The sequence below is a fragment of the Melozone crissalis genome, unplaced genomic scaffold (assembly GCF_028551555.1).
Source record: "Melozone crissalis strain CALT ecotype California unplaced genomic scaffold, PUWL_Pcris_2 ptg000066l_1, whole genome shotgun sequence".
In the NCBI taxonomy this organism is placed as follows: Eukaryota; Metazoa; Chordata; class Aves; order Passeriformes; family Passerellidae; genus Melozone; species Melozone crissalis.
The window spans coordinates 3,410,143-3,436,850 of record NW_026535844.1 but is presented as its reverse complement, the minus strand read 5'-3'; the positions used below and the strand labels follow the sequence as shown (position 1 = coordinate 3,436,850).

Sequence of the window (26,708 nt, the reverse complement as noted above, 5' to 3'; positions counted from 1 at the left end):
GACACCAGGGAGCATATATTTTCATGGGGACACTGGCATTGTGCCAGCATCAAACCATGACACCTACACTGCCAGTCGGCCTTTCTCCACCTCTCCAGCCATCCCCACAGAGCATTGGCTACCATTCATGAATCAGTGTAGAGGTAGAGCTTTGGCCATTTCTCTCCCTCAGCAATGTCCAGGGCCAGCTGAACAGCTTTGAGTTCTGTAAGTTGACTTGATCCACCTTCTCCTTCAGCGGCCTCTGCCACCTGTCGTGTGGGGCTCCATACGGCTGCTTTCCACTTCTGGTTCATCCCTGCGATGCGACAGGAACCGTCAGTGAAAAGAGCGTAGCGCGTTTCCTCTGGGGGCAGTTGGTTATAGGGAGGAGCCTCTTCAGCCCGTGTCACTGGTTATTTTTGCTCTTCATCAGTAAGACCAAAGTTCTCACCTTCTGGCCAGTTTGTAATTATCTCCAAAATCCCAGGGCGATTCAGGTTTCCAATACGGGCGCACTGTGGGATAAGAGCAATCCGTTTACTCCATGTAGTGTCAGTGGTGTGGTCGGGGGAGGGAACCCTTCCTTTGAACATCCACCCCAGCACCGGTAGTCGGGGTGCCAGGAGGAGTTGTGCTTCCGTGCCAATCACCTCTGAGGCAGCTTGGACTCCTTCATAGGCAGCCAAGATTTCCTTCTCTGTGGGAGTATAGTTGGCTTCTTACCCTCTGTAGCTTCGACTCCAAAATCCCAGTGGTCGGCCTCGAGTCTCCCCAGGCACCTTCTGCCAAAGGCTCCAGGACAAGCCATGGATCCTGGCTGCAGAGTAGAGCACGTTCTTCACCTCTGGTCCTGTCCTGACTGGGCCAAGGGCAACTGCATGAGCAATCTCCTGCTTGATCTGTGCAAAGGCTTGTTGCTGCTCAGGGCCCCAGTGGAACTCGTTCTTCTTGCAGGTGACCGGGTAAAGAGGGCTCACGATCTGACTGTACTCAGGAATGTGCATTCTCCAAAAGCCTATGGCACCTAGGAAAGCTTGTGTTTCTTTCTTATTGGTGGGTGGAGACATCGCTGTGATCTTGTTGATTACGTCTGTAGGAATCTGATGCCGTCCATTAATAAGGCCTCCGATCAGCCTTATCATGAAGCAGAGCCTTGGTGCTCAGGATCTCAGTCCCTGAGGAGGGACCGGGTCCCGAAGCCAGCTCAGGCCAATGCCGCGGGGCTACCTTTCTAGCAAGCCTGGTGATATTCAGCTCTATAGTGATTAGCAGCTCTTAGGACCTCAGCTCTTTGCTTGATGGGTAGTGGAGCCCCGGGCTTGAGGCAGCAGCAGACGGAGAGAGGAGAAGGAGAAGGCAAAAGCTGTTCCACAGAGAAGGCTTTATCTGGGGGTCCGCGAAGGGTCTCGGCTCTTCTTCTTCTGAGCTAGTAGGGTACAGCATGCTACTTTTATAGGCTTGGCAAGTATCCAAACTTGACCAATGGCAAGGGATTAGGGGGACCATAAAATGACCGATAGGTAAAGGCTACCATGGCATTGCCTCACATGGTTATAGAGACAGTTTATAGGGCAGATGTCCATGGAGTCAGGAAGCTTCCTTGCTGCTGTGCCAGCATTCCTTTTGTTAGATTCTCCATGGTGCTTTTGCTAAATGTATGGGGTTTACTACAGTCCATCTTGCCACTTCACTGCCAGGAACTGAATCTCACGAGCTGGTCCCTTTACCTTGACTTTTTAATGGCAAAACCAGCTCCCAGGAGGATTTGGATGATTTCCTTCCCTTTCTCAAACACTTCCGCAGCTGTGTTCCCCCACACAATGATGTCATCAATATACTGCAGATGTTCTGGAGCCTCTCCTGAAGCCCTAAAGCAGATAGCCTTCCAGAAGTAATGGGTTAAAACATAGAATGAGAAGCATGTAAAGAAGGGCCTGGCACTAGAACACACGGAGAAAGCACAGCACCAGGAAAACAGAGCAATAAATTAGATAAAAGGTAGAGCATCATGACAGGGGAAGAGATAAGTATAGGAGAAACTAATAAGCTAAGCAGGTTTAGAGCCAGCAATGTCAAAACGACCCTATGGGTTTTGCCAAGCCACGGGATCCAAGCCAAATACACCGGGAATTGACCAAATTAGGAAAAGAGTTCAAAAGTTTAAAGAGGAAGACTCATCAGAAAGACCCCGTCTATGATGAAGGCAACAGGAACGACCACCTGAAAATTCCCCAAAAGAGATGTCTCCACCTACGCTCCGCCCACGCTCCGCCTACACCACGCCCCATATGAATATGCATGATTATGTATCTGATCTGATGTAATCCTATACCCAAAATTGTATATAAGACTTGCTTTGCTGTGAGAACTTAGAAATCCATTTTGTGATTTCTCCGACGCGTCGCTAATAAAAATACCTCCTGCTTAATTGACTTAAGCTGAGTCTGATTAGGCAGTCACCCTGCCTGTTTGGGGCAAAATTTGGCATCATTTTCTGGCGACCACGAAGGGACGTATGGCACCAGACAGGAGATCCAAGCCTTAAGGGTCCTCTCCCGGGCCCGGGTCTGGGGTCGGGGTCTTCTGGGCGCCTCTGACGGCTTTTCGTCGGGAGAAGCTCCTTCCCTGGACCGGTGCTCTCGGATGGACGCTGGCTGCATCTCCTGCTCAATTAAGAGGTATTTGAATTGCCTATTGGCTTTAAGAGGTATTTGAATTGTTTGTTGGTTTTGGGATAAAGCGCTTTGTTTGGAAAACGAGGGTCAGACGTGACCGCTCGCAGGGTAAGCCGGAGGGACGCCTCGGTAAAAATCCCTGATTTTACGGGTTAAAGTCCCGTAAATACGGGTTAAAGTCCCGTAAATAGAGTACAAAAGGAAACGACTAGGTTATGGTAGAGAAGAGTTGAACTTGGTATCCTTGGTTTGTTTTGCTGTATGGGAGATTGCCTATTGTTCTTTGAGAGCGGGAGAAAGATGTGTTAATTGGTGGTTTTATGTGTTTGTCTTATGTGTCCGTTGTAAAATTTTATAGGGGATGCTTTTATTACTTTCTATGTAAACAGATTGGAAATGTATGTGCATGAACTTGGCAAACTGGTATCTCACGGTCTGCAGGCGACCTCTCGTGGCCCTACCTGGTAAACAGTCCGTTCTGATATAGACCATAAGGCAGGAACTGTTTCATAAAGATGTGTGGGTGAGAGTGAATGAGACGCAGCATCGCTGCGAAGCGAGAGGGAGTCCCGCTCCGCATTTCCTGTTCTTCGCGAGAAGCCAGGTCGGAAACGGACAAAGCGATTGGAAATTGTGTGTATGAAGAGTTAAAATCAATTGACATACAGTATTTGCGAAAAGAGACTGTTCCGGTTAAACAGAAAACGCAGACACAGGGAATAGCCATGGGAAGCCAACAGAGTAAAGATATAAATATGAAAACCCCTTTAGGATGTATCTTAAAACACTGGAAGGACCTGGGAGGGATTCCAGGGGGAAACATAAGTAAAAAAACACTTCTTAAGTATTGCACACAATGGTGGCCTCTGTACCGTCTTGATGACGGAGAAAAGTGGCCACCAGAGGGGACAACTAACTATAATACCATTTTACAACTTATGCTCTTCCTCCGACGGCTCAATAAATGGGATGAGGTAATATACGCAGACATGTTTTTCACCCTAAGGAATAAACCTGAGTGGCAAAAGGGATGTGGAATTAATGTAGCCCCTCAGGACCCCCTAGTATTGGCTTTGGAAAGAGATAAGAAAGGTCCGAAGTCAAAGGACCGTTGCTGTGATGCATGCAGTATTGGACAGCAGTGTCTCAAGTTAACAAGGAGGGATAGTGGAAAGGAGAGCGAAATAAGCTTGTGGGAATACCATCCATTCGCTCCAGGGCGGGAAGGACCCCTTCCCGGACCAAAAGAGGAACAAGGGGATCCTAGCCCATTAAAGGAATTGGAGCAGTGGTGGAAATCTAAGTTTGGATGCAGTCCTCAGAAACTAGACAACGGCTGGGAGGAGGGTAGCCCATCAAAATCGGGGATTAGCGAGGGAAAGGGCAGCCCTCAGGAACTAGGTAGCCCACAGGGGTCGGGGAGCTATGTTGACAGCCCACCCAGACTGGAGCTCGAAAGGGAAGAAGGCAGTCCATTGGGAGAAGAGAGCCGGGGGGAGACACGCAGCCCGCCCAAGCTTAGTCCATACGGGGATAGTAACACATCCAGAAATGGGGGTGACTGTAGAATGGAAACTAACACACCAAGGACTGGTGTTTGCAGAATGGAAACCAGCACACCAAAGGCTGGGGACAAGAGCGACTCATGGGGGGGCGACGTCCCTGAATTAAAATATAAGGGGAGTGGTAATGTGACATGCGAAAAGGAGACAGAGAACAACTCGCAGAGATTGAGTATAATAATACAGATAAAGGATAAAAGAGATGGGAAAGCAGCAGAGGATGAGAGGGGTAGTAGCCCGGGGCAGGATAAGGGTCGACAGATATTAGGGGGACGACAGACCCAGGACGGGAGTCGGACGGACTGTGTAATAGAGATAGGAGGTGAAAATGAGGAACTGGACATAGAGGCACAGGAAGAGAACCCCGGGGCAAGGACCAGTCACTCTCATTATACCAGATCTGTGGCACGGGGGGAAACAAAGCAAAGAGAGGAGGGGAACCATACGATAGCTCCTCTCCGACAAATTATGCCAATGGTAGGGGAAAAGACTAGAGTAAAGGTGCCGTTCTCGACAAGTGATTTGAACAATTGGAGGGATGAAGCAAAAAAATTTTAGGAGAAATCCGGAGGGAGTAGCAAAGAGATTTGAATTAATGGCGAAGAATTTAGATATTGATTGGGAGGATATAGAAGTGATGCTGTCGGAGCTGACAGATACAGAAAGGGGGCTTGTGTTGGAAACAGGGAGACAACATGCTCAAGTGTTACCGGGGAGAATAGAAGATAATTTTCCCAGCAGTAAACCAGAATGGGACCCAGGTAACGCGGATCATTATCAACGGTTGGTGCAGTATAGGAAACTGATAGCGATGGGCTTGCGTAATGCAATCCCTAAGGCTATCAACTGGTCAGTGCTATATAACATCAGGCAGGGAAAGGATGAGACCCCATCGGAGTTCTTGGACAGACTCAGGGCGGCAATGAGACAATACACACCCCTAGACCCGGCAACAGAAGAAGGGAAACAGCACCTGCTAGGGTTAATGATGGGACAGAGTAACCCAGACATCAGGAAGAAGTTACAAAAGCTTGAGCACCCAGCAAACAAAAACCTAGAGACACTGCTAAATGAGGCATGGAAGGTATATAATAATAGAGAAGCAGAAGAGAAGAAAAAGGAAGACAGGAGGATAGCCCGAGTGGTGGCTGTAGCAGTGGCAGCTCAAAAGACAGGTTACCCGGAACCTGGAACTCGAGGAAGGGGTAGAGGCAACCCAATGGGAAGGGGAGGGAGACTCCAGCCCCACCCCACTAGGGTAGGGCCAAATCAATGTGCGCACTGCCTACAGATGGGGCACTGGAGGCGAGAATGTCCCCAACTGAGGGAAAGATTTATGGCCACTACCACCACCACACATCAGGATAGTGAATGACGGGGACCGGTGGGCCGTACCCTAGCAGACCCACTGGTTAAAATGGAGCTAGGGGAAGGTAAAAAGGAATTGCGATTTTTAATTGATACGGGAGCAACTTTTTCGGTTTTAAATCAGGAATTGGTACCTAAAAGTGATGAATTTGTACAAGTTGTGGGAGCAACAGGCCAACCAGAAAAAGCTTACTTTTTGAAACCCATTAAATACAAAATTGGGAAACAAATGGGAATACATCAGTTCCTGTATTTACCAAATTCGCCAAAGCCCTTATTGGGAAGAGACCTATTGGAAAACCTGGGAGCCATAATAAAGTTCAACAAGGACAAATTGGAATTTCAAGTAAACGATGAACAACTGATTACAGCCCTAAGCCTAACAATCAGTTGTGTGGAACCCAAACCTGAGAACCACAATTTCGAGCAAATCCTGAGCAAGACTTATCCATTGGTATGGGCTACAGATATACCTGGAAAATCAAAACGAGCGACACCGATTGTTGTCGAACTTAAGGTCGGGGCAAGACCGGTGGTAAGAAAACAATACCCTCTGAGGATAGAAGACAGAAAGGGAATTGAGCCCATAATCAAAAGGTTTTTAGAACTAGGGTTATTGGTAGAATGTGAATCGGACTTTAATACACCGATCTTGCCAGTAAAGAAACCTAATGGAACGTATAGGCTCGTTCAGGATCTGAGGGCAGTAAACGAAATAACCAAGACATTACACCCGGTGGTTGCTAATCCATATACGCTTTTAACTAGGCTAAAGGATAGCCTGGCCTGGTTCACCGTATTAGATTTGAAAGACGCATTCTTCTGCCTTCCCTTAGCCCCCGAGAGTCAAAGGATTTTTGCCTTTGAGTGGGAATCAGTAGATAGGGGGAGAAAGACCCAACTTACCTGGACACGGTTGCCCCAAGGCTGGTCTAACTCGCCCACGATCTTTGGGAATCAGTTAGCCAAAGAATTAGAACAATGGGAAGGGCCGCCGGGAGATGGCGCTCTCCTGCAGTACGTAGACGACCTCCTAATAGCGACAGTGACGGAGGAAGAATGCATTGAATGGACTATTTCCTTGTTGAATTTCCTGGGTTTAAGTGGATATCGAGTCTCTCAACAGAAAGCACAACTGGTGCAAAAGGAAGTGGTGTACTTGGGATACGAAATCTCCAGAGGACAGCGATCCCTGGGAGCAGCCAGGAAAGAGGCCATCTGCCAGATGCCCAAACCAGAGACGGTGAGAGACCTGCGCGCCTTTCTGGGGATGACAGGTTGGTGTCGGCTATGGATCTACCAGTATGGGATACTCGCTAAACCATTGTATGATTTGCTAAAAGAAACCAAGAATGTCCTAGTTTGGACTCCCGAGGCGGAAGGGGCCTTTAAGAGGCTGAAGCGGGAGCTGATGAGAGCACCAGCCTTAGGTCTCCCAGATGTGTCAAAACCATTCTGGCTATTTTCCCATGAGCGGCAAGGGATGGCCCTAGGAGTACTGGCACAGCAGTTGGGACCACACAAGAGAGCTGTGGCCTACTTCTCCAAGCGATTGGATGAAGTAAGTAAAGGATGGCCAGGCTGTCTGAGGGCAGTGGCCGCAGTAATAATTAACATAGAAGAGGCCAGGAAGTTTACGCTGGGCCAAAAGGTGACTGTGTTAGTATCCCACACTGTGTCAGCTGTGCTGGAACAGAAAGGCAACCATTGGTTGTCGCCTTCCAGATTTTTAAAGTACCAGGCCATCCTGGCTGAATCAGATGATGTAACCATTCAGGTAACTAATATTGTGAACCCAGCTTCATTCTTAGAAGGAAGAGCTCCAGCAGAACCCATCGAACATGACTGCCTGGAAACAATTGAAGCCGTCTACTCCAGTCGCCCAGATCTCAAAGAAGAGCCGTTCGAAGGCGCGGACAACTGGTTTTCGGATGGCAGCAGCTTCGTGAGGCAAGGAGTAAGAATGGCTGGCTATGCAGTCACCACTACAGAGAGGGTAATTGAGTCAAACCCCCTGCCTGCAGGGACTTCATCTCAAAAAGCAGAGCTGATAGCCCTGACCCGAGCCCTGGAATTAGCAGAGAACATGCAAATTAATATATGGACAGACTCTAAATATGCCTTTTCTGTCGTACATGCTCATGGAGCCATCTGGAAAGAAAGAGGACTGTTGACTACACAAGGAAAAACAGTCAAACATGCAGGAGAGGTTCTGCGACTGCTGGAGGCGGTCCAACTCCCAACACAGGTGGCCATAATGCATTGCAAGGGGCATTTGAAAGGCAATACTATTCCAGAAATAGGGAACAGGAAGGCAGATACAGAAGCTAAATTGGTGGCCATAAGAAATAAGGAAGCGGAAATAGCGGCCCTAATACCAGGGGAGCTGGATATCAATATCCAGCCAGATTACCAAGAATCAGATCATAAGTGGATTCAAAGGAATAAGGGCAAAATACTAGAAAATGGTTGGGGTCGATTAGAAACAGGACAGTTAGTGATACCAGGAAACGTGATGTGGCAGTTTGTGAAGGCAGAACATGAGAAGGCCCATTGGGGCCTAGATTCGCTTTACCAATATTTGCAGACCAGAATAGCAGGACCAAAATTATTTACTACTATAAAACACGTTACGTCCCAGTGTGAACGGTGTCTGAAGAACAACCCAAACACAGGAACCAAAGTACACCTAGGAGCTATAAACCGAGGTAAATTCCCAGGTGAGATATGGCAAATTGATTTTTCTGAACTCCCAAGAAAAGGGGGGTTTCGGTACCTGTTGGTATTAACTGACACATTTTCTGGGTGGCCTGAAGCATTCCCCTGTAGGACAAATAAGGAAAGAGAGGTAACTAGAGTACTATTGAATGAAATTATTCCACGGTTTGGGGTACCGAAGAGCATTTCTTCAGATAGAGGTACACATTTCTGTGCAAAAGTAGTGAAAGCAATAAGCAAAGCATTACAAATCAATTGGCAATTGCACACGCCCTACCGTCCACAGGCCAGTGGGCAAGTGGAAAAGATGAATCATCTTATCAAACAGCAAATTGCTAAAATATGCCAAGAGACTAATTTGCAGTGGTATCAAGCTTTGCCTATTGCTCTGCTGAGACTGAGAGTCAAGCCAAGATCGAAGGAAAAGTTAAGTCCTTTTGAAATTCTATATGGTAGACCTTATGCTATGCAAGCTGTAAATGGGGATGTCATAGACCAGATTGGTAATCAATACATTTACGATTATGTAATTGCGGTGGGGAAACAGTTTGATAAGAATGCTGCTGTGATGATAGAGCACCAACCTAAGCAACCGGATTACAAATTGCATCCGTTTAACCCCGGGGATTGGGTGTATGTTAAGAATCTTTCAGGAAAACCCCTACAAGAAAAGTGGGAGGGACCTTTCCAAGTGCTGCTGACTACCTTCACCGCGGTTCGGATCAAGGAACGACCTACGTGGATCCACTATTCACGGGTCAAGAGAGCTCCGGAAAACCAACAAGAGGAGATTAAACCTGCCCTAGATGTACAGACTTCTGAGTCAGCTGTCTCCGCAGGATCACGTGAGAATCCAACATAAACTAACATTGACTTTGCCAAAACCTTTATCTCTCATAGCAGAATTTAATGCCGAAGCTAGAGCTGCATTGCGTAGCACGCCAATACAGTGGATAGGGTGGGTCGAAACGTACAGTCAACAAGGACCTGACCCACAGGACCCTATTCACGATCGGCCGTGCTTTGGGTGTGGGGAAAGAAATTGTGTGGGACTAATTGGATTTCTTTGTGGAGGTTGCGATAGAAAATTTTGGAACGTACAAAGTTGTTTACTGGACCTCCAATGTTATGAGTGTAGCTGCAAAGAAGCAAGGGAAAATGACGACTATTTGGCCTTAGAGAAATTCGCCAACAGACCCATTTTAGAGGCTAAGGAATTGTTTGAAGCTCCCGAACAAATTGTATTAGGGTGGTGCCATTGGAAAGTACACCGCTGGTTACAATATTGTTTGAAACTTAGTCGTTCTAAGGTTTTATCGACCCGTTGCTATTCTTCTGTCCCACGACATCCACTAACAAGTGACCAAATTGGACCCTTTAAAAAACAAAGAGATTTAGACACTGAACTAGAAAAGGCTATTTTACGAGTAGAACAAATTCACATCAAGCAACGAGAACGCCAAAAGAAACAAAATTGACAGCCAGACATTATGACCCCGACTCCACCCCAAACCTTTACAACTCTGATCATTGGACTCTCGATAAGTATAGCTCTTCCCCAAGACTCTTCCCCAATAGACCCATGGTCTCATGCACATCAGTGTATCCACCCGGAATTAGGAATGAGCGGACCCTACTTCGAGGTTTATGCCTTACGTAACAATCAGCCATATGCAAGTAAAGTATGGCATCAGCCCTCCATGATAGCATACAAGGGAGACCAAATCCAAATTGGGTGTCGAGAGCTTGACCCAACAGGAGAAAGAGGAGGAAAAACAAGGCGGCTGGTATTAACAATTCAACCCTCGATGCCAGCCTCTAAACAAAACCTAATTACCTTTAGTCTAGTGAAAATGGGCAAACCCATTGCCTGGACTCAACAAAAGGGCCCAATTTCATGTCAGTGGAGCGACTTCAGGGAAGATCCACCTGGATCACAACCCCGAAACTCGGTGATTTATAGAGCATCTAGTGGTCCTGAGGGAGGAGAAGCACTGTGTGAGATGGTATTTAGATTGGATCAGTCAATGACGTTCACATGTGAAAGGGAGTTAAAAACACTGGGACAGGGTTTTAGCTCCCTCGGGCGTGTTTTCGGGCGTGCTGCCGAATATAGGATACAATTACCAGAAGATGTGATCCCATTGTATCCAGATCTAGACTTGCCTCAAGAAACCACCCTACCAGTGGAGTGTAAAGCAGTACACAACCTAACCTTTATAGGGCCTCAGGTGATAAGAAAATCTAACGAACTAAAATTATTGTTGGACCCCACTTATTCCCTGAAAAAGGTGCAAATGAACATTCACACCGATATTACTTATTTGCAAAAGGATTGTCGACCATTTATACAGCAAAGCCTTAAGGGATGGAATGCATGGCTAGCGACAAGGTCTCATCACAGAAAAACAAAAAGAGATCTAAGTGGGTGGATTGGCACCGGATTTGGCATAGTAAACACAATAGATCAAGAGGTATTAGTAAACAAATTAAGTACCGTCACATCGAGCTTAGGAAAGCTTAAGGTGCCTCTCAGTACATCCATGCTTACATTAGCCGAAACACAATCGCTAGTGGTGAAATTACTAGCCATGGTAGCAAACCATACTGCAGAAGATTTTGTAAAGCTCACTGACTACACAGGGGAACTCAGCAGAGACGTTGCACTCGCTATCCAATGCTCTCAGACGCAACAATGGGTACAATCAGTAGCGGCAGGAATAATGAGAGAAGGAACGTCAGGTATATTACCTCAAGAAATAAGGGAAACAATATTAAAGGACAATCACACTACACAATTTGAGAGGGACCATCAGGCTTGGTGGCAACTAGTGAACTTCACCTATGAGCCTCAACAAGAACACATTGAAGCTTATGTCCTCACCATTAGTGCGGCAGAGGAAAGAGCTATCTTTCCCATCCTCACTCTAGGGACAACACACCAAAAAGTCGTTGTTAGGCCAATAAACCATAACGTCTGGGCCAGTTATGATTACACCAAAAATAGGTGGCAATCGGTTAGCACGGAAGCATGTATCCCTAGAGGACAATTAGGCTATGTTTGCGAAAATGCTGTGGTAGAAGCCGAAGATTTATGCTTAGATGCTGAAAACAGTGTATGTACCTTAGAAATGCTTCCGCATGATAAAACACAATCACAAGTTTACTATATAGGAAATGGGTGTGCTTGCGTAAGGACAGCTTGTGACAACGTCACTATAGATAATTGCCTAGAAGAGACTAACAATACTAACTTTTGTGTATGCAACTTTACCAAGATCATAGGTTGTGATTTTCATTACACTGTCCCAATAACTACCCAACAGCTAATTAACACAAATTTCAACCTATATCAAGAGATACCGAAATTACAAATAGGGATGGACGTCAAAATCCTCAAAGCAATGCTTGCACACCCTGAAGTAAAGAAATTGGTGCAAAAGGTGAATCAAACAACTAAACGAATGGTATGGCAGATAGAACACAATTCAGAAAAGATAAAGAATGTCCTGACCGAAGTAGAACAAGTAGGCCAGCATCACTGGTGGGACATCCTTACAGGATACTCCCCAACAGCTACACAGGTCTTCCATTACCTGGTGCACCCAATGCTAGTAGTAATTGTAGCTTTGTTATTACTAACTCTTACAAACATCTGTTTGTGGTGGAAATTAAGGGGCATAATGAAGAGGACCCAAATGATTTGGGCAATGGTACGAGCCTATCAGCGTCCTGTGGGACCAGAACTTGACGAAAGAATTCGTAAGTTACTAGAAAAAGGGGGGAAATGAAGCCCTAAAGCAGATAGCCTTCCAGAAGTAATGGGTTAAAACATAGAATGAGAAGCATGTAAAGAAGGGCCTGGCACTAGAACACACGGAGAAAGCACAGCACCAGGAAAACAGAGCAATAAATTAGATAAAAGGTAGAGCATCATGACAGGGGAAGAGATAAGTATAGGAGAAACTAATAAGCTAAGCAGGTTTAGAGCCAGCAATGTCAAAACGACCCTATGGGTTTTGCCAAGCCACGGGATCCAAGCCAAATACACCGGGAATTGACCAAATTAGGAAAAGAGTTCAAAAGTTTAAAGAGGAAGACTCATCAGAAAGACCCCGTCTATGATGAAGGCAACAGGAACGACCACCTGAAAATTCCCCAAAAGAGATGTCTCCACCTACGCTCCGCCCACGCTCCGCCTACACCACGCCCCATATGAATATGCATGATTATGTATCTGATCTGATGTAATCCTATACCCAAAATTGTATATAAGACTTGCTTTGCTATGAGAACTTAGAAATCCATTTTGTGATTTCTCCGACGCGTCGCTAATAAAAATACCTCCTGCTTAATTGACTTAAGCTGAGTCTGATTAGGCAGTCACCCTGCCTGTTTGGGGCAAAATTTGGCATCACTCCCCTTTCTAGTGCAGTCTGGATCAGTCCATGGCAGATGATGGGGCTGTGCTTCCACCCCTGGGGCAGTTGGTTCCAGGTGTACTGCACTCCCCTCCATGTGAAAGCAAACTGAGGCCTGCATCCTGCTGCCAGAGGAATGGAGAAAAATGCATTGGCAATGTCTATAGTGGCAAAGCACTTTGCTGCCTTGGACTCCAGCTCGAACTGGAGCTCTAATATGTCTGGCATGGCAGCGCTCAGTGGTGGAGTCACTTCATTCAATGCACGGTAGTCCACAGTCAATCTCCATTCTCCTTCAGATTTTCGCTCAAGCCAAATGGGACTGTTGAAGGGTGAGTGGGTCTTGCTGACCACCCCTTGGCTCTCCAGCTCTTGGATCATCTTTTGGATGGGGATCACAGCATCTCGAGTGGTTCTATACTGTCATCGATGCACTATGGAAGTGGCAATTGGCACCTGTTGCTCTTCTCCCTTCAGAAGTCCTACTGCAGATGGGTTTTCTGACAGTCCAGGCAAGTTGTTCAACTGCTTGACACCCTCTGTCTCTACAGCAGCTATTCCAAATGCCCATCTGAGTCCCTTTGGGTCTTTTAGCCACTTCGGAGAAAGTCTATGCCTAAAATGCATGGGGCCTCTGGGCCAGTCACAATAGGGTGTTTTTTCCACTCATTTCCAGTCAGGCTCACCTCAGCTTCCACCAAAGTAAAATCCTGTGATGCCCCTGTCACACCAGCAATAGAAACAGACCCTGTCCCCACATGTAATCCTTCCGTAAGCCACAGAGGTCCTTCAGGGAAAAAGACCCAATATTTGCATCTGATCTTGCACCTGCTGCTTTGACTCCTGATTTTATGTCAGGAGGCATTGAGGTTCCTTCTCCTTCATCATCATCATCCTCATCATCCACTGGTCGATTGGTCTTGTCCGTGCATTTCCCACTTCTAGTGCTGGCAGCAACAGCCATTGGTTGAGGCTTATTTTCTGGTTTAGCTGCTGGCTTAGGCTCACTATCTGGTTTAGCTGCTGGCTTCGAGCCTGGGCTGTTGGCTGCAGCCTGAGTCACTGGGATAGTTGCTGATTTATCTCCCTGCCCCCCTGCCTCTGTCTGCTGCCCGACAGTATCTAGCAGTGTGCAATGAGCACAAGCCAGGGCCCAGCTCACTGCAATGACCTTCCTCTCCTTAGGCTCATCCTGGTACTTCTCTTTCAGATATTTCCCCACCTCAGCTGGATTGTGAATTTCTCATGGGGAAAATCCCAGACTATAGGGTCAGAGAATTCCTTCAGGATTTGGCCCATATCCTCCCACTTCCCACACCACTTAGGATTTTCCACACTGGGGTCTACTCCTGAGTCAGGGGTCTCATCAGCCCGTCTAGAAATCTCAGCCCTCATCCTAGAGAAGCAGCAGGCTGTATAGACGAAGGTTACCAGATTGAATACCAGAAAGATGGTCTCTTTAATGTTCAGGGGAAACTCAACATCCTTCAACAGTGATGCAACAGATTCATAGGAGAAGAAGGAAAGCAAAGGCTGAAATGCCTGATCCCCTGCTGCTCCTCCTCTAACAAACTGGATGCATAACCATAGCCACGAACCATTCATACCTGGAGCAGACCCCAGCATGTTTATAAACTTTTTACACATCATTACCACCAAGCCCAGCAGGATAGCTATTCTGGTCACTGCCCCTCTGCTATAAAAACTACATATTAGGGACAATACTAGAGCTATTTCTGGGTAAGAAAATAAACCTAGGGACCATAGAGGTATTAAAATCTCAAAAAACCTTAGGGACCAGAAATGCATGCAAGCCTTCACCCCAACAGACATTATGAATTCAAAAAGAATGGCTATTAACTGCTTTATACAAACACAGAGTAATGGCAACCAAAATGCACTCAAAACAGGGTTTTTCCACTCTCTCTCGAGCCCCACGTGTTGGGTGCCAAATTTTGTCCCGGTTTAGGGCAAATTTGGTAGAGAATCTCCAAAGGGGGCCCCTCCAGAAAGCAAACCCACACGGCCCATCCCCCCAACCGGTTCGGGAAGGATTCCTCAGAGAGAAGTGGAAAGAACCTGTTTATTTAACAGGCACAGCACCCCCAGCACACAGAATGAACAATACCGGATGACACCACTCTGAAAAAGGTGACAAATTCAGAAAGTCTCTCTCGGGGGTGGTCGCTCTGTTCTCAGTCCCTCCAGCGCTGGGGCAGCTGCTGCAGCCACAAGGTGCAAACTCTCGGTGTTCCCAGGTCCCAGTTCGGAGCAGGTTCGAGATGGTCGAAAAAGAGGAGAGGACAAACAGTCCAGGAAGGAATTTGGACTGTTTAGCTAAACTAGTTAATGAGCAGGAGCAAAAGCAAGCAGAAGCCAGAGCAGAGAGAGAGAGAGCGAAGCAAAAAGCAAAAGCAGCAAAATCAAGACCCGCAGTCTCTCTGTGTCCCGCCAGGCTGATAAGAATACCCAAACAAAATTTTCACTCTTCAGAGCCAGTCTTAAAGGCACAGAACATGATATCCAGCATTAAGAGAACACATGAATGGGGACACAAGCATCATAACGTCACCCTAGGACACCTTCAAAATCTGGTGCAGGAGCAGTTGGACCAGGGTCATCTGGAGACTTTTACCAGTCCCTGGAACACTCCTGTCTTCTGCATCAAGATAAAATACAGGAAATGGACGTTGTTACAAGGCCTCCAAAAGGTCAATGCCATGATGGAAAGCATGGGAACATTGCAGGCGGGCATGCCGTCGCCCACCATGCTTCCCGCAAACTGGCCAGTCCTCATCATGGATCTGAAGGATTGTTTTTTGCAATTCCTTTGCATCCTGATGACTGACCAAAATTTGCCTTCTCAGTGCCAGCAATTAACAATGCTGAGCCCACACAGCGATATCAATGGAAAGTTTTGCGCCAAGGAATGCAAAATTCTCGGGCCATATGCCAATGGTATGTGGCCTGTGTCTTGTCTGGAGTTCACAAGCAGTTTTCTGATGCACCTCTGTATCATTATATGGACGACATTTTAGTGGCTGCATCCAGGACGAGCTGCTGAGGATTAAGCCTCAGTTGCTCAATGCTTTGTATTCTCATGGGCTGCAGGTGGCTCCAGAAAAGGTTCAACAACAACCTCCTTGGAAGTATTTGGGGGTCAAAATTCTGGAATAGACAATCCGACACCAGGAGGTGCAATTTGTACATTTGGTGAAGACACTGAATGATGCCCAGAAATTGGTAGGTGTCATCACTTGGTTACGTCCGTACTTGGGACTGATCAAAACACAACTGTCTCCTCTGTATGATTTGTGGAAAGGAGACAATGGTCCTGCTTATGCATCACAGAAGATGTGGCAGTTCCTGCAGTTGTGGGGTGTGTCACACAGGTTTGGTATCCCTCATGCTCCGACTGGTCAGGCTACTGTAGAAGATGCTTGTGGTACTCTGAAGCGGGTTCTTTGGAAACAAAAATGGGGAATGTAGGGTAAAACCCCGCACAGTCAGTTGGCAAAAGGTTTGTACACCATCAATCATCTTACTGTGCCACAGAACTCAAAAAATCCTGTCATTTTGAATCATCACCTTTCGTTGCAGGCTCTGGATGAGACACGTCAGTCAGCCTCAAGTGAAGGTTCAGATGTGGAATTTAGTCACCAAACAGAGGGAAGGTCTCTATGACCTTATCACTTCGGGGCGTGGGTATGCTTGTGTATCCACAGATACTGGGGTACCCTGGGTGCCTTTGAAGTGTGTTCGTCCTGACCTGCGACTGCAGAGACAGAATCCAGCACACGGGCAAAATGGAAACCGTGACCAAACTGAAAGTCATCAAGTGGATGAATCGTTGAGTGATGACTCAGATACAGATGGTGTGAGTGATCACTCCATTGATTCCTCCATGAATGTACACTGAATGTTGTTCATTTTTCCTTTTAACATTTTTCGTTTTTCTTTCTTTTTTTTTTTTATGGAAAAAGGGTGAGATGTCGCCCTGTTCTTTGAAGGATCTTCTAAGCCTTCTGATGTTTACATTTTTGTAATGGAGTTTTTTGCACACTTTCCATGTAAATAATGATTGCTTTGCAGTCCTTTCTGGAGGAGGAGAAAATTGAAGGACTGTTGGTTTGACCAGTGTGGTTGGAGAGGTGGCAATTTCATCTTCCAATCCATGGATGCTTTTGGAATTTTATAAATATCGAGGTCCAGTAAAAAATGTGCCTTTTTTGCCTTGGACATCTCAGGGTGTGAGTGTCGTTCATTTTGTGTCGTATTGCGACACCCTACCTCTCTAAGCAGCTGGATGCAGCAGCTAAGGGGTGGCCGGGATGCCCCAGAGCTTTTGTGGCAGTGGCAGTGAACATCCAGGAAGCACACAAGTTCACCCTGGGCCAGAAGATGACAGTGCTGGTGTCCCACACAGTGTCTGCAGTGCTGGAAGTAAAGGAGGGACATTGGCTCTCCCCACAGAGATTCCTGAAATACCAATCCATAATGGGGGAACAGGATGATGTAGAAATTGTGGTAACTAACGTTGGGAACCCAGCTTCTTTGCTCAGTGCTTGTATGGGAGAAATGGTGTGTGACAGTGGTCACAAGGGTTGCAGGATGAAGAGAGAGGCGAGAATGTTGACCTCATGTTCAGAAGGCTTGATTTATTATTTTTTGATATATAGATTTATTATTTTATGATATATATTACATTATGACTATACTAAAAAGAATAGAAAGAGAGTTCTCAGAAGGCTAGCTAAGCTAAGAATAGAAAAGGAATGAAAAACAAAGGAGCTGTGTCCCGGCAGAAAGCGAGAACAGCTCTGCCGTGAGTGGTCAGTAAATCCAAACATCCACCAGAGACCAATCACGGATCCACCTGTTGCATTCCACAGCAGCAGATAACCATTGTTTACATTTGTTGCTGAAACTTCTGAGCTTCAGCAGGAAAAATCCTAACGAAAGGATTTTAATGAAAAGAGGTCTGTGACATGTCAGTTTTTTAATTTAGTTTAATTAAAAAGAAAAAGTGTTTGTAATTTTCTCTGCTGTGCAGAGAAAATTATTGTGGTTATCTGTTGCCAATCAAAACTTCACTCAAGTGCTGGTGTGGAATGAACAGGGAATTTCTTCACCTGTAGAACATACAGTTCTATCAAATCACCAAAACAATTTTACAGTATAAGAAAATGCAAAACCAATGCAAAGAAAGTTCAAGCCCAAACAGCTGAGTTTCAGGAAAAAGTCCATGGACTGAAGATGTTCCTCTTTGCCATCTCTGAAAGTCCCTTTTGGTCCTGAAACAGGTTTGCTGCAGAAAAGTCCATCAATAGTTGGATATCAAAATATCAAAAGCCATTGACAGTCATCAAACAATTTCAAACAATTTGAGACAACTTCTGGAATGTCCTGCCACAGCCCTTTATTGAATAACTTTGGGCTGAAGCTAATTTTTGGCCCTTCAATGCTGCCAGCTATTTCAACTCTTTTTTTTTTTTGTTTTGTTTTTGTTTTTGTTTTTGTTTTTAAAAAGAGCAGCAGCAGCACAGCAGCCAAAGAAAGTCCCTGGGGGGCCCTGGCCCATGTGGAGGGATCAGGAACCCCAGACCTGGCCCACAGAAAGGCGGGCCAGGACCGATAGGGAGAAGCAAAACCACCAAACCCATCAGGAGGCCGGGAGGTGGCCCTGGCCCAGGGACCCGAGCCCAACAGCCCAGGCCCAACATGGCAGGCGGGCTCTGCCTTCCCACAGCCTGGCCCCACACTGCCAACGGAATGGTGACCAAACGCTTCTTTTCCCCAAAATCACCAAGGCATGCCAGCAGCAGGGAAATAGAAGAAGCCCCAAGAACCCTCATCTCGTGTCTAGGAATGTTTTTTCTCCACAGCAAACAAGCCATGATCGCTTCCCGCTGTGCCCTCTGCAATGCAAATGCAACAGGTGTGTCTCCCATCTGCCTCAAGGCACCACCCCCTCTGGGCTGGGGACCAAAGGCAGAACTCTCGGCACCCACCTGCCCCTCGCTGCTGGGGTACGAGAGGGGCAGCAGAGAGATTCGCACCCCCCAAGGGAAAGCCACTGACCAAACAGCCCCCAACCCGCCAAGAACGCTGATTTTGAAAGCAGGCAGACGGGCTGCACCCACAGCCAGCTGTCGGGCCATGCCTCCTCCACGGAAAGGGAGGCCGGCGCCCTCTTCCCCTGACCCAGCTTCCCCCGCAGGGGCAGCCCCGGGACAGCCCGAAAAACTCGGGGGGGAAGCCACGCTGGGTGCAGGAGCAGCTGCGGGCTGCTCCGAGGGTCCCGTGGGTTCGGCGCCGTCTTCAGCATCATCCTGAACAGGCACTGGCTCGGTTTGAGGCGGCGGGGCCGGAGAGGGCGCTGGTGGACACAGCAGGACAGCCGGGGGGGGCGGTGCCGAGTCGCTGTTGTCGCCGAGGGCGTCTCCTACCAACAGCGACGCAGCCGCAGGGAGCGGTGTTTCTGAGCTCTCAGGCGCAGGCAGGGAAGCCGGTGAAGCCACGGGCAGGACACCCGGGGAGGCGGCCGCGGGGTGGGTCCAGGAGGAGGCCCTGCAGGCCTGGCAGGAGGGACTCGGAGACCGGTGCTGCCCCCATCTCTGAGCGGGGCAGGGCCCAGGAGGCCGGCCAGGGTGGGGCCTGCAGGGCTGTAAGGGGCGGTGCAGCCCACTCCCATCCCCCCGGAGAGAGAGAAGGGGGGGAAGGGATGGCTGCATCTGACCATGCTCCGAAGACGCAGTAAAAAAATCTTCGGCTCCTGGCGAAACTTCCCCCCCACTGCCGGGATGCAGGGGGGCTGGGAAGCAACAGATCATCCTCCTCCAAAGGATCTTCTCCCGCTGGAGTCAGAGGAAATGGGAAGAGCCCGTTGCAGTTGGCAATCCAGGGAAAAACAGCTGCTCTCCGGTTCAAAACTGGAAAGAACATCCTAAATGCTGGATAAGTCTGGGGGTATCCAAACCCACGGTCCAAAACGAATTGGAAAATGGAGTCCATGCACTCCCATAAGAAAGCATCAAGGGCACAGAGCACATTCATAAAGAACCCAAAAACTTTGCCCATCGAAAAAACTCACAGAAATCTGTCTCCAACAGGCAAAGTCCGTCCTCTTCACCCCATTTTTGACAGAGGGCAATAAGCTTCTCCTCTAAAGGGGAGAACCGAACCTCCTCCTCTATGGGGGAAGCCCTCCACATCAGCAGCCACAAACTACGAAGGGCCGCATCTTCAGTAAGGGCAAAGCCAACAGTACCTTTTGAAAGAGTCCAGCATGCTCTGGCCAGCTCCATTGCACTACTGTGCTTTCCGAACATCTTCCTGGAGGCTTTTCAGAAGGTTCTCTTTGTGGTCAGCCTTGCTGTGAACTCCAAATCAGGATCTTCAGTTCTTCAGCTCTTGGCTAGAATCCACTTCTGTGGTCACTTGTGAAGCAACCATCAATGCCACACATTCGGGGTTTACCCAGTGCAGCAATTGTTCCTCTGGGGGTCTCTCCAAGTAATTTGCTCTTCAGACGAGGGGTCACCAATTGATGGTTTTGTCCTCCTCACTCACTCAGGGTTCACCAATTGTCACAGTGGTCACATGGGTCTTCAGGGTGTAAAGAGAGACGAGAATGTTGACCTCATGTTCAGAAGGCTTGATTTATTATTTTGTGATATATATTACATTATTACTATGCTACAAAGAATAGAAGGAAAAGTTCTCAGAAGGCTAGCTAAGCTAAGAATAGAAAAGAATTAATAACAAAGGTCTGTGTCCCGGCAGAAAGCAAGAGCAGCTCTGCCAGGAATGGTCAGTAAATCCAAACATCCACAGGAGACCAATCACAGATGCACCTGTTGCATTCCACAGCAGCAGATAACCATTGTTTACACTTTGTTGCTGAGGCCACAGCTTCTCAGAAGGGAGAAAAATCCTAAAGAAAGGATTTTTATGAAAAGATGTCTGTGACACCCCACCTAGCTCTCTAACCCTCAGATGCCTTGCCTGCCTTTTTGCCGTGGATCTTGTCCTCTGAGAGTTCTGTCATTGTCCTGGTGTGAGGGTTGCTGTCCTGTCCCACCGGGAGGGTTCCGCTCTGGTCTCGCTGTCAGGGTTGCTGTGTTGTGCTGCTGTTGGTGGAAAAGGCTGTGCTGTTGTTAGGGGGGCTGCTTAGGCTGAGCTTGGGGCTGGGCTGAGGGCTGGTGCACCTGTACCCTAACTTGCCTCCTAAGCTGTTCCCTGTAGCCCTGATCTCCAGTGCACTGTGCAGCCCTCAAGCCCCCTCCCTTGACCCCTCAAGCCCTCCATCAACCCCTCAGGCTCTGTCTGTCACCCTCGAGCCCCCCCTGTGCCCCTCAAGGCCCCTCTCAGCTGCCCCTCAGCTCCTGTGTGTCACCCTTAATCCCTCTGCTTTGCCTCTCAGCCCCCAGCTTCTCGGTGTCACCCTCCAGCTGCCCCTGCCACCCTCAGCATCTCTGTGTGTCACCCACTGTCCCCTCTCCCTGCTCCTCCCTCAGCTCCCAGCCTCTGCCATCCTCCAGCCCCCACAGTACCCCTCAAGCTGCCCCTCAGCCTCTGTCATGCCCTGAAAGGACCCTAAAAAACCCTCTCAATTCCCTAAAAAAGGCATAGTTTTCAAAGTGTCCTAAACATCCCTCAAAAACATAGAAATAGCCGCAGAGTACACTAAAAATACCCTACTTTTAAAAAGCCCTGAAAACACCCCTAAAAATCCCCAAAGAACCTTTTGGGACTACTTAGAGATTTTTTAAAGAGCTCTGAGAATACCCCTAAAATCTTGAAAATGCCCTGATAAGACCCTAAAAAAGCCTGAAAAAATTCCCCCAAAAACCCTAGAAATCCCCTAGTCCTAAAAAATTCTCCATATACCCTCAATACTCCTCAAAAGCCCTAAAACCTTTAAGTAGTCCTAAAAAAAACCCCCAAAATATCCCAAAACACCCCTAACATTTCCAATTAGTAGTAAGACAGCCCTAAAAACGCCCTAAAATGTTCTTTTAAAAGCCCTGAAAAAGCCCTAATGGTTCCTAAACATTCCCAGAGAATTCCTAAAAAACTCCTGCAAAAAACCCCCCTAAAATATCCTTAAAAATCCCTGAAAAAAAACCTAATAAAACCCCTAAACGTCTGTTCAACTCTTACCTGTAACTCTGTGGCCTCCAAACCTCATCTCTGCCTTCCAATCAGGGTAAGTGCCTGCAGCTGCTGGGAGGGCTCTGGGGCTGTCCCACCATGAGGGTGGCACCTGTGCCCTAACCCTGCCTGGTGCCTCGTGTCCTGTGCACCCCAACCCTCAGGGTCAGCTCTCCAGCTGTCAAGCCCCCCCATATCTGCCCCTCAGCAATGTCTGTGTGTGTCCCAGAGCCGTGTCCAGGATCCCACGTGCTGCTGCAGGGAGTCACCGTTGGGCACTGGGGGAAGTGAGGGACGGGGCAGGGGAGACCTGGATTTCAGAACCCCAGCAGACGGCCGGGCACTCAGCACCACAGGCACCCGAACACCAGCGCCACCATTGTTCCTTGCCCACAAAACTCATCAGGCCAGATTCCTGATGGAAGGTTGTAGGAGCCACTTGGCACTGTCAAACCAACCCTGCCAGCTTTAATCTGGGAGGCATCCTGCAGAATGTGGAACTTCAGCAGCCAGCTGGCCACTCCGGGACAGAGGCCCCTGAACAGCAACGCCAGCCCATTTCCCTGGAAACAAAACTCACCTGCCCAGGTCCCTGATGGCAGATTGAAGGAGATACTTGGCACTGCTAAACCACCCTTCCTCCTGCAGGGGCCTTCACCTCCCTTCTCTGTCCAAGGCCCGGCTCCCCTCACCCAGCCGCATGGCTTCCCCTCCCACACCCAGCCGGGCAGGGCAGCTCTGAACCTTTCACCCACAGAACCAAGAGACCTTCCCCTGGGAGTTCTCTGCTTTTAACCCCCTGTGTTCTCAGAGGTGAATCCATGTCCTCAGGGGCCACACCAGGCGCCAATATTCAAATCTGAGCCCAGGTTGGTTTGACCACAGCATCCCAAAAAACTCACTGCCTTTTCAAACCAGGACAGCGGGACCAAGGGTTCCGAGCAGTAAATCCTGAACGAGCTCAGAAACCCAAAAATTGGGGTTAAATGTGAAATGAGCGGCTCTGATTGGCTGGTCTAACACAACCCGCGTCTCCCCATCCCGGCCCCCACCTGCCCAGAGCCCCAAGGTTCCCCCTCCCCAAAAAACCCCCAGCCCAGGGCTGCAGCGTCCCGGTAAGTCCTCAGCCAGTGGCAGCGCAGGCAGGAGGCGGCTTAGCCAATGAGAGCTCGGGGCGTTTGATTTCCTCATCGGTTGCCGGGCAGAGCCCGTGGCCGGTCGCTGCCCGGAAGCGGCGGCAGCCAATGAGAGCGCGCGGCGCTGCCGAGCCCGCCCTGCTCCGGACCGGCGCTCCCAGCGCAGCGCGGCTGCTTTGGGGCTGCTGCTCCCTGCCCGGCCCCGGCCATGGGGCGAGGGGCGGCAGCTGGGGCCCTGCTGGTGGCACTGGTGGTGCTGGGAGCCCCCTCGGCTACGGGGGCGGCTCTCTCGGGTGAGCGGGGGGCGGGAGGCGCTGGGACAGGGGGGGAGAAGGGGGAAAAGGGGGCGAAGGGGGGAGCCCAGAATGGAGGGGGAGGAGGAGGGGACCCCTCAAAGGGAGAGCGGGAGGGACTGAGGTGTGGGGGGAGGGGAGGGAGGGGTGAGAGAGGGTGGGGAAGGGGGCAAAAGGGGAGGGCGGGACCCCAATGGGGGAACCCCAAAACTGAGCCCGAGGAGGTTGGGGTTTGGGGGATTTGTGAGAAAATGGGGAAATGGGACCCCAAAAGTGATTTGGGGAGCGGCCGGAGGTGGGAGGTGAGAGGATGTGGAAGGGAAAATGGGGGAAGGGCGGCAAAGGGGAAGGGGCAGCGCGGGCAGGAGCGTCCCATGGCGGCCGTGGGGCTCAGAGGGTGCGGAGTGGGGATCCGGGGTGGCCCCCGGAGCTCTGAGGGTGCTGATGTGGGGTGCTGGGGTTGGCACCCTGTGACCTATGTCTTGGACCCTCAGGGGTGTTTCAGGCGATGGCAAAGCAGGAGTGTCACTTCATTAACGGCACGGAGAAGGTGAGGTACGTGCTGAGGTACATCTACAACCGGGAGCAGTACGCGACCTTCGACAGCGACGTGGGGCACTACGTGGGGTTCACCCCCTATGGGGAGAGGTGTGCCGTGCGCTGGAACAGTGACCCGAACACACTGGAGTACAGACGGTCTTCGGTGGACACGTACTGCCGGCAAAACTACGAGGGCATGACTCCGTTCATCACGGAGCGCCGAGGTGAGCGCGGGGCAGAGCGTGTCCTCTCGGGCGCTGCCCTGACAGTGACCCTAGAGCCCCTCAAAACTTCCCTAGGAAACGCCCCAGAGCCCTCAGCCCTCCTTGTGCCCATCCCCGGGGCCCGTTGTCCCCCTCAGTGACCCCCCCAGGCCATGCCAGTCCCTTCCAGGGCCCCCCGCGCGTCCATTTCAGCGACACAACTGACGCTTCTTAGCCAATCAGATTGTGTCTCTCTGATGACTCGTCTGTTGCTAGGCAGATCCGCAGCGCTGAGTGCCCCGCGCTGGACTCGGCATCACAGTGACGTGCAATTCATTCCCAGTTCCATCCCAGTGCCTCCCATTCCATTCCCAGATTCCTCCCAGTGCCTCCTTAGTCTCTCTCACTTATACTCAGGTCATTCCCAGTTCATTCCCAGCTCATTCCAAGTTTATTCCCAGGGCACCATCCTCAGTCCACGGGGCCCTCACCCACTCCCATTTCTGTCAGCGCCACCCCAGTTCACTCTCAGTCCATTTCTAGTCAATTTCCAGTTACTCCCAGTCCAACCTTAGTCTCTCCCACTCCCATCCAATCCCTCCAAGACCATTACCACGCTATTCCCAGTTCATTCCCAGTTCACTCCCAGACCTCCATACTCTCTCTAACTACACCCCTTCCTCTCCCACCTCTCTCAGTGCCTCTCACCTCCCGCCCAGTCTATTCCAAGTGCTTCCCAGTACATTCCCAGTACCTCCTAGTCCATTCTCAGTTCCTCCCTGTGCCATCTCAGACTCTCCAACTACTTCCCAGCTCATTCCCAGTTCATTTTAAGTCTGTTGACGGTTCATTCCCAGTTCATTCACACACGTCCACCCTCTCTGCCTGTGAACCCTATCCACTCACATATCTCCCAGTCCCTGCCACCCCAGGCCTCGCTTCTCTCTCCCAGTGCCCCCCAGCTGATCCCAGTGTGTCCCCGCTCTCTCGCTCTCTCTCTCTCTCTCCCTCTCCCAGTGCCCCCCAGCGTGTCCATCTCGCTGGTGCCCCCCTCGAGCTCCCAGCCCGGCCCTGGCCGCCTGCTCTGCTCCGTGATGGATTTCTACCCTGCTGCCATCCAGGTCAGGTGGTTCCAGGGCCAGCAGGAGCTCTCGGAGCACGTGGTGGCCACCGACGTGGTCCCCAACGGGGACTGGACCTACCAGCTGCTGGTGCTGCTGGAAACGCCGCCCCGGCGCGGGCTCAGCTACAGCTGCCAGGTGGAGCACGTCAGCCTGGAGCAGCCCCTGAGGCGGCACTGGGATACGGGGGAGCCCCTGGGGGCGCTGGCAGAGCCACTGAGCTGTGCTGGGAGGCACTGGGAGGGAGCTGGAGAGAGCCGGGCTGGAAGTGGGAGAGGGGCTGGGGGCTGGGCAAGGCCTGGGAAGGGGTTTGGGGGATGCTGGGGAGGGTGGGGTGGGGTTGGAGGGATCCTGGTGGGCACTGGGAGGGAGTTTGGGGGCGCTGGGTGTGACTGGGAGGGAGTTTGGGGGTGCTGGGTGTGACAGGGAGGGATCGCAGTGAGCCCCGAGGGGCTGGAAGGAGATCGGCGATGGCAAAGCGGGGCTCGCCATGAGCTCGGTTGTGCTGGGCACAGCCTGGGAGGGCTCTGGCTGAGTCCTGCTGGGGCTGCCAAGGGACTGCGAGAGGCTTTGGGGGTCCTGGGGCGCTGGGGGCACCTGGGAGGGGGCTGTGGGATGCTGAGAGGGACGGGAGGGGCTTTGGTGGCTCCTGGCCAGGCCAAAAAGGGATCGGGGGGAGGTTTCAGTGGTTCCTGGCTGGGCTGGGGGCCACAGGGAGGGCGCTGGGAGGGGCTCGGGGTGTCGGTGAGAGGTTTTGGGGGTGCTGAGCCCTGCGGACCCCCCAGAGATGCCGCCGGACGCCGCCCGCAGCAAGATGCTGACGGGCATCGGCGGCTTCGTCTTGGACTTCGTCTTCCTGGCGCTGGGGCTCGGCTTCTCCCTGCGCAAGAAGGTCAGGGCGGGTGCCGGGGGTGGCGTCCCCCCCGTGGCGGAGCGTGTGCGCTCCCGCCGGGGCCCCCAGCCCGGTGTCACCCCCTTTTCTCTGCCCACAGAGCTCCTGAGCCGGCGGCGGCCGCAGCCCCTCCCCGTGGGCACGGACCCGGCCGGGACCCCCCGCTCCGTCCCCGCTCCGCTGACTCTGGGGGGGTCCCGTGTCCCCCCAAGCCCCGCTGGCGCTCTGCCCCCGCCCAGTGCCTGCTCCCAGTGCTCCCAGTAAAGCTTCCCAGTTGGGTCCGGGCCGTTAATTGGGGGGCGATGGGGAGGGGTTTGGAGGGGCGATGGGACGGATTTGGGCAAAGGGAGGGGGACAAAGAGTGAGGGCTGGGCCCGGGGGGAGCGGGAGGAGAAGGAGGAGGAAGGAGAAGAGGGAAGAAGGAAGAAGGAGGAAGGAGGGAGGGACGTCAAAGAGAGATGAGGGGAAGGAGGCGGGAGGAGGAGCGGGAGGAGCGATTGAACCGGAAGAGGAGAGGCGGGAGGAAGAGGAGGGGGAGATGAGGAGAGGAGCAGAAACAGGAAAAGTAGCGGGGAACCCCCGGCCTTCATCGAGGTGTCCACGGGGGGGCCAGGAAGATGTGGAACCCGCAGCCAGGAGTG

At 50.4% G+C, this 26,708-nt stretch overlaps 1 pseudogene; it reads left to right on the top strand.

The window, feature by feature from the left end:
• Positions 1-26,708, top strand: part of LOC128945470 (zinc finger protein 208-like) — a 463,302-nt pseudogene that overhangs the window by 251,043 nt on the left and 185,551 nt on the right.